Source organism: Gymnodraco acuticeps, unplaced genomic scaffold (assembly GCF_902827175.1).
Source record: "Gymnodraco acuticeps unplaced genomic scaffold, fGymAcu1.1, whole genome shotgun sequence".
Lineage (NCBI taxonomy): Eukaryota > Metazoa > Chordata > Actinopteri > Perciformes > Bathydraconidae > Gymnodraco > Gymnodraco acuticeps.
Genome location: NW_022990682.1, coordinates 148,941 through 158,225, shown reverse-complemented (window position 1 = coordinate 158,225; position 9,285 = coordinate 148,941). Strand labels below are relative to the sequence as shown.

The 9,285-nt window shown below is 38.2% G+C and overlaps 1 long non-coding RNA gene across 1 annotated transcript; it reads right to left on the bottom strand.

The window, feature by feature from the left end:
- Window positions 1–3,156: 3,156 nt before the first annotated feature.
- LOC117555335 lies at window positions 3,157–6,813 on the bottom strand. Its single transcript, XR_004570385.1, has 4 exons — window positions 6,094–6,813; window positions 5,802–5,958; window positions 5,485–5,577; window positions 3,157–4,161 (listed from the first exon to the last, which is right to left on the bottom strand). It is a non-coding gene; the product is annotated as an uncharacterized LOC117555335 (long non-coding RNA).
- Window positions 6,814–9,285: the final 2,472 nt, after the last annotated feature.

Below are 9,285 nucleotides of genomic sequence, written 5' to 3'. Positions count from 1 at the left end.
TTTTTCTGAAGTGTTTTTGCACACTCTCTCTTAGATAAAGGAAGTACTGCTGTGATATTGATTCAGTCCAATGCATAAACAAAAACAGCAGTGCATAGTGAGTGAATCAGCTCACCAGATTTAACGAGAACTTCATCAAACCCTGGGAGGCTCACAGCAGGCCGATAACATCCACAGGAAAATACTTTCTTAAAAAATCTAACTCTGTACTGTCTTTCCACAATCATATCATCTCCAGATTTAATCAGCCACGACCGAGACACTCCAGATCTGACCAGACGAGCAGGAGGTCACTGTTCTTCAAAATGTAATTTAGCAAAAAAGCAGACGACATAATCTTTCTTAACCCTCCTGTTATCCTCAGATTTACTTTACACCCTTTATCCTCTGGAGTCAATTTGACACCAGTAGTTTAAAACTCAAGACAATGATCATATTCCAAATGTTAACCAACATGTATGTCTCTGGTGCTTTAGGTATCTTAGTTGACTACCTAAATAACCATTTAAATAAAACATTACCCCAACCTTCCCCCCACAGACCCCTTTATACATCCAGAATGTGACTATCGAAAAATATATAAATCACCATCAAATCTCACTGATTGAAATAAAATGTTAAAGTAAGATCTTTTTGATGTTGTTAAAGGACCAATAACTAAAGCAGAGGGTATTCTTTTTTACAATGATACATTTGCATGTAATAGTCACCTCAATATCATCCTACACAATCAACACAAATATGTGCAAAATATTGAAATTTGTATATGTTTTAAACTACTTACGGCCCGTCCACACAGCGGCGTGCGTTGATGCTTGGCGGTGGGCGTGTCTGAAGCTTGGGGATTTTTTGCGAGCAACGCGACCAACAACCAATCACATGAATCTCCCGCCCCCGACATACAAAGCAATAGCAATGTTAAAACGAAGTAAACTGGATATAAAATCCCCAAACAGGCGAAAACCTACCAGTTTCACCCACTGTCTCTGCCACCTCCCTCCATGCCTCGCTCCTCCGGTTTGTATCCCGGTAGATGAACAGAGACTGATCATACAGCACCGGGTGATTCACTACCGCTATAATGAATTTTCCCTCCATTTTTTGGAATATGAGGAAATGACCTGCGTAGTCTCTCCCAGCATACACGCGGTTTGATTGGCTAGCGCTTGTACTGGCAGATTTGCATAAACGGGATTTCATTGGCTGACGCCTCCGTCGAGGCGTCAAAAGTTGAACATTGCTCAACTTTTGAAGCCAGCAACGCTCCACGTCGCTTCCCAAAATGCAGTTCGGCTAAAAGTGACGTCACCCCATTCAAAGTGAATGGGCAGAAGCGTTGGAAGCTTCAACGCACGCCGCTGTGTGGACGGGCCGTAAAACAGCCTGGGATCAAATTGACCCCAAGGAACACCGATGCGTACAAAGTGCGTACAGGACATTTCAAAAACATCTTCATGTTCATTTTATGCTTAACCATTAGTCCTCACTACATTAGGAAAAGTCATGAAATACTAAGCAAAAAAATAATGTGAACCATCTTTTTTGATACATTAAACATTGAATGGGGTCAAATTGACCCCAAGGATAACAGGAGGGTTAATTCAAAAAGCCTCGTAGTCTGGCAGAGATAAAATGTTCATTTTATTAAAACATTTTTATTCATGGCTCAATTGTTGAATCAGTCAATTGTTGAATCAGAGTCAATTGTTGAATCAGAGTCAATTGTTGAATCAGAGTCAATTGTTGAATCAGAGTCAATTGTTGAATCAGAGTCAATTGTTGAATCCCTTTTATTTGTATTTGTGTGTAAAGAGCGATCAGAGTGTATGATGTGTTTAACAATTTTGTCACTGCTGAAAAATAGGTTGTAATTACACAGGACTATTACGAGTGTAATTACAAACGATTCAAATATGGAGAGCATTCTGTTGGCTCAGCCGTGCAGCCAGCTCTTAGAAAGCTGGGCTTTAATTGCAGCTTGTGAAAATAGCATTCGCCAGTTGGCAGCTTTGCATGTAATCTATCACCCTCAAGAAATGGATTGTTAAATGAAATGCAATCATAGCTCAGGATCTGAATATCATAATGATGCTAGCCTGTGTAGGTGAATCGACCATCATCAGATATTCCCTGCTGCTTCTATAATTATTTCATCTTTGAAGTTAAAAAGAAATCCTCAAAAACGAATAATTGCTTAGTCTGAAAAAGCTGATGCAAAAAAACATGGTGGTTGTATATTAACATATTTTTCCAACTTTAAAAAGTTTTGGAGCTAACTTTCGAACTGATTAGCAAAGCCGATACTAATCCAGTGACAAATCAGCTCAGTAAATCCCTCTTTTTGGTAACTAAGTTGTCAACATGTGAGCATATCCAGAAATACCAACAAAATGCCTACTCTAGTACAACCTAGCCGCTAACAGCACTATGAGGCTAAACTTAGCTATGGCAGTGAGCCTAATGCTAATGTCAGCATGCTAACATACTAAAACTGGCAATGCTAACATGCTGTATAGCAGGTATGTTTACCATGTTTATCGTCTTAATTTAGCAAGGACAATACTAACATGCTGATGTTTAGCAGTGTTCATAATCTTATTTTAGCATATTAGCATGCTTATTGCTAATTAACAAACAGTCAATGGGCTACAGTTAAAGATGAGAGGCAGGCCTTTCAGTTGTGATATTTCAAAGTGCTTCAGGAACAATCAGGGAATAACAACATTAATTTACCTCTGGGCACCATTAATATCTGTTTCGGAAGTCATGGCATCCATCTCATAGTTGTTGAGGTATTTTGGTCTGTAAAGTGGTAAACAAAAAGCTCACCCCTAGAGCCGCACTAATAGCATGGCTGCTATGGGACCTCTGAGAGCAAGCTGTAAAATACATCCTCCTTTGATTGTGTCGCAACCCAAGCTGTGTCTCTAGTTTAGGTGTTTTATTTTGAGAAAACAGGGTGGCAGAAGAAAACATTAGCAGGCCAATAGCAGATAATGTGTCTCCAACTAAAATACAGTTTATTGTGCCATCTAAACTTTTTATGTTCTGGCTTCCAGGCTGTGATGGTTTCTATTTTTTCTTTTAAGTAAGAAAAGTGATTAGTAAGCGGCTTTAAGTTTGTTCGACCTTGCACTTTTCTGCTGTACACTCAAAGAAATAACTCATTGGATTAACTCAATTTTATTGTTGGCAGGTTTTCCATCCAATAAATATATGTGGCACAAACTCAAACTAATGGCATCCATGCAGTATAATGTAAATGAGTTAGTCCAACTCAAATTTTTCAAATAGAGTTTAAGTAAAATGATAACATTACCTTTATGAATTTAGATAATGCTAGTCCACCTAAATCCTATTTAATTAATTGAAAATGAAATAATGAGGTTAAATATAATTTAATAAAAATGTGTTACACATGATAGAAAACATGGTTTAGTTTTTTTTATTTTTAAATTCACATTATTCAAAACAATCCTCCATTCCATTCAATACAGTGTTTTAAAAATGAATGAATTCACACTGAAAGATGAAAAACATTTCTGAAAGATAATACCATTTTTAAAATGGCAGAGAAATGGAACTCCTATAATTAACTTACAAATCTCCCTTTGCCAAATACAATGAATACAATATAACAGGGGTATGCACTGCTCTTCTAACAGGACAATAACACATAACATGAAGAGTGCACTGCAAACACCAACATATGGAAATAGTGTTACAGTGTGTTGAAACAAATACAGAAAAGCACAGAACAAATGATTGATATAACGGCTCAATCTGCTCTGATTAGGAAACTCGTGAATAAAATGACAACAATGAACTCATGAGTCACTTCTTTTTCACATTTCAATCGAACAACTTGATCTTCAGACTTTCGATTTTACCATTCAGCTTGTGCCCATCCAGATTCATCACTACCTTCTGCATGAACTCGAAGGTGTGTTTGAGGTTGTCCGGAAAGCTCAAATCCAGGGCATAAATAAGTCCCAATAGCATGACAAACCCCACAATCATGCTGCCCAAGTTGTCCATGACTATATTGCCTTCGATGACAATTCCCACGTCCTCTGGCTGCCCATCCACATCTCTTTGAAGTGTGTATATGCCCATGACTGTGTTTGCCATGTCCCTCTTGGCATCTTCAGAGGCAGAGGCCTGAACAAAGACACAAACATACAACACATGTGTTAACTAAAACCTGAATTACTACATTTTATAGAAGCAGATTTACTTATGTGGCTCTCCTCATTGATCAAAACAGTTTTAGACTAACCCTCTGGTATCACTCAAATGTACTCCCAATCTGGCCACTCAATATAAAAATGTCCACTTTCAAAAACTTGAATGATAAAATGATATGATAACAATATTATATTTAAATATTTTTCCCCCACACTTTTTGGGAAGTGTGGGGACATTTTTTAAATGGACAATTAGGGTAATTTGTACACAGTGTATTCGAGACCGATTAGAAAAATTGAAATTCCAAAAAGTATCTAGAAAAAACACAAAATCATTATAGCCAAATCTGATGTGAAAAATTACCAATTTGCACAAAAATGTCCTGAGTGATACCAGAGAAGGTTAGGACCTCCAACACAGAACTCAATTAAGCTTGTAAGAAAATGTTTACATAAATAAATTATAAAGATATATTCCTGTATGTTCTGTTTGATTATCAACTTTATCTTATTTATTAATTCAGGTATTAAGTTATTTGTTTACATCCCTACTTAATCATGTAATTTGTTGTTATTCCTGTAGTTAATTATGCATTTACCTACTTATTTTGATATGTATTTGATTATTTATTATTTAATAATTTATTTCCTTGATTTATGTGATTATGTAATTATTCTTTTAACAATTTAGTAATTGCTGCATTCACATACCTTTTTAAACATGAATCTATTGATTAATATATTTCTGTATTTCAGCATTTATTTATTATTTTATTTATGTATTTATTCAATTATTTATAAGTTCTTACATATGTATTCATGTCCATATTTATTTATTCATTTATAGATGTATTTATATATAAATGTAAATATTTATTTCAGCATTCATTTATTATTTGTATTTATTTCCAGATATATTCATGTTTTAATTCACATTTGTATTTATCAATTGTATTCCTATGTTAATTTATAGATGTATTTATATCTGTATACATGTATTAATTCACTTTTTTCTATATTTATTTTAACACTTGCCCGATGAAATTACTTCTGTATCTATTTATTATTATTTTTTTATTTCTGTATTTATTCATTCTTACATATATTCATTCCTATATTAATGTATACATTTATTTATTTCTGCATGTATTTATGATATGTGATAAGATATCTAGATGTAAGCAGGGATAGGGTTATGTGCCATAGAATATTCTTATTATAAATGTAAGTAATGGTGGTTATAATTGTGGGTAACACTGTTAACCAATACATTGAAAACATATTGTGATAAACATACCTGATACTCCTTAAAAAAAGAGTCTGGATCCTCGTTGAGGTAGATCGCGATGCTTCGCAGGATGCACCCCCTCTTGATGTGGATGTTTTCAAACTAAAGCAGGGGCGATAAATCAAAGACAATTAAGCACAATGCATGTGCAACAGAGCAGGTCTACAAAGTAGAGGGCTGTATCTGTCGTGTGTGTCCCTAAGCAGGACTCCTTACCCCTACATCCTTAAAAACACTATAAAAGCAGACAATTTCTTAAATGTGTTCATATGAGCATGGACAAAAACAATACAGTGAAAAACGAGGTTCTCTGCATTTATACTAACCAAATCTGATATTGCAAGGGCTTCCTTGATTTTTCTGGCCCTTTAGTCCTCCTTTGATCTTGAAGATCTTCAAGAGCTTGTCTGAGAAGTGGTCCAGCTGCCACATGAACTTTGATTGAAGTGGTGATGTTGTGATCCTCAAAAACTCCGCATTCACCTTAAAAATATTATTAACAAGCACAATACAACCAATTGTTACTTGTTTATTAGAATCACAACCATGCAAGGATGTAGACATGAATCACAAAGGACAATAATAAAAGACTGTCAACAAATACAAATATTTACTTACTTCACTCTGCTGAAACAGAGCAGGCCATCTGCATTTGAAGTCCCCTATCAAAGGCCTTTGCTCCACAATCTCAAGGCGTCTGTGGGAGAAGGTTTTTTCCATTTTTGCTTTTATCACCACTTCATTGTCACGCTTTTTCAGTTCTGACAATAAGGCAATTCTCTCGTTCTCCAAGCTTTCTGTGGTTTCGCCTTTTGGGTGCAGAGGAATGTAGTTTACTTCAGCTTTTCTTGGTTTTGTTATGTTTGCTGCAGCTTTGCCTTGGCCTGTTTTCTTGTGCTTTAAGGAGTTCACAAGGATTTCAGGATGTCCAAGACGGCCAAGCTTTGTACGATAGTTTTGCATTTTGTACTTAAGAGACTGTTTCCACCCCCCAAATCCTATCTTGGATCCTAGCTGCCCCAAACAAGGGTGGGCCCTCGTCAACGCTGCAGCTACCTCTTCACACTGATAGTCTTTTGGATATTTTGTGAATTTGATCATTTCTTCGGCTAGGCCATCAAGAATGACTCCTTTCAGCTTTAGGCCAGGCTGGAAGTATGTACCAGTTGTCTCAAACTCTGCATTCTTTAGATGAAGCTCAAATTCAGCCTCGTAGGTGAGCTTAGGAACCACAAAAACTGTGGGCCAGGATAACAATTGTGAGGCCTGAGCTTCAGGGGATGGATGCGGGGTTAGCAAACATACTGTAACTGAGCTAGAATTTTAACAATGATTTATCAAACCCAGTGGCGAACCGTGTCTATCACAACTGGACCTTCTGTAGACACAAACCCCCCGCCCCCCGCCGTTATAATGTCCGTCTTTTCACTGAATTGTCGTCTTGAAAAGGGTAGGGAGACCAGGGACAGTTGCAAACACTTTTTGGGTTTTTCCCCAATAAGTAAAAAACCATTTACGATAGCCATTTTGCTATATTATACATTATCAATATGTCAGCTACTGAAACAATGTATTTAAGATGTTTTTATGAAATAAGTACAGGTTGGAAAATGTTTTTGTTTTTTTTAAACTCAACTGTTACAACTGTCCTTGTGTACAGGGACAGTTGTAGCACATGCCAGGCACGGTTGTAACATGTTAATAACGGTTACCTTTTTCACACTACATGACAACAAATAGGGAAAGCTGTCAAATTCTAAGGCAACAAGATTTGAATGGGGTTTCACACATGCTCCAACAAACAATGAACAGGATAACAGATAACACACACAGCATCATCCTCTGTGAAGGATTAAACTGTTCTCTGAGAGGTGCTTCTACCTTAATTATGTAGACCTATACCTCCTTTGAGCTGACCATAATATAAATCAGCTGCCTCCATCAGGTAGTCTCTCAAAAGCATCTCCTGCTCTGTTGAGAACACCTTCTTTGGTGTCTAGTAGCCTACTCTTGGGGGTGTTTGTGATCCCTGACTCTCCAACCTCAGCCTCTTTTTATGGAACCGGTACAAGGAGACATGGCATATATTCAGGGATTTTGCCACTTCCCTGAATGATTTGCCCTTCTCAACTTCATTTGAGGCCCTCTGCAGCAGAGCAAGTGGCACTCCCCTGTCTGTCTTCCTCTTTCTGACATTTGGCATACTGTAAAACACACACACACACACACACACACACACACACACACACACACACACACACACACACACACACACACACACACACACACACACACACACACACACACACACACACACACACACACACACACACACACACACTACACACACACACACACACACACACACACACACACACACACACACCACACACACACACACACACACACACACACACACACACACACACACACACACACACACACACACACACACACACACACACACACACACACACACACACACACACACACACACACACACACACACACACACACACACACACACACACACACACACACACACACACACACACACACACACACACACACACACACACACACACTTTAGGCCTACTGTACAGTATTATATTCTGTTTATTTTACAGGGACAATGCACACCAACCAACAATACAACGGTATGCTTGAATGAACAATTGATCATTCAAGCAAATGAGCCATCATTGTAAATGTGCCATGTTACAACCGTCCCGTTACAACCGTCCCAGGACCACCAGTCTTGCTTCCACCCCCTGTGAACCTGCCTGGTTGCTAGCTTGACCCATATTTAGCTAGTTATATTTGTAGCTTACAAAACAGTGATTCTAATAATACTAGTTTGGATTCCTAGACATTTGAACTCAAGACAGTATCCAAAAAATATATCATATAATTTTTGTTATTATTTTACCTCAGAAACACACTTTTACTGATATCTTACGCGAGAAATTCAAACATGGCTCCTTTTTTTCTCAGCGATCTTACCATCTAACTGCGCATGTGCAGAGTGAGTTTCATCACTCTAGCTTGTTTGTGATTGGAGATATTGAAGGTGTTACAACTGACCCGTGTTACAACTGTCCCTGGTCTTCCTACTCAAAACAATTCCGCAACAACATCATCTACACCTGCTTGCACTTTCCATTTCAACGTTAAAAACAATAAAACGGCATATGAATTGCTTCGTGGCAATTATCTAGATCCCATGTGTCAAACTCAAGGCCCGGGGGCCAAATCAGGCCCTTGGTGGATTTAATTTCGACCCGCAGGCAGTGGCGGCGCCAGAGATTTTCTCTAGGTGGTGCAGCTTGACGTTTCATAGAGGGTGCTCAAACATTAAGGGTTTCCCACCAGCCCTACAGTTGAATTTTCTACTGCAACACTCCCCACACGCACACACAGTGCACCCGCGACTGTTACAATGAAGGCTCGATAATCAGCTCACGGAATATAGGTGTAAGCAGGGGTAAAGTGCTATTTTTACAAGTGGGGAGACCTCACCTCCTCTAGGAGGGACCTCACCTCCTCTAGTGGGGTCCGGGGGCATGTTTCCCCAGGAAGATTTTTTTAAAATATTGAAGTTAAAAGCATCAATCTGGTGCACTTTGAGAGCAACATTAAGAGATCTATGGATACATCTCTCAACACCCATATGAAACAAAAGCACAAAAAAGGGGGAATACACGTTTCGCAATTATGCCACATCAAGGTGGAACGCTCTTCCCACAACTGTAAAGGAAAGTAAAACTATACTTACCTTCAAAACCTCTCTTAAAGAGCACCTTCGGGGGA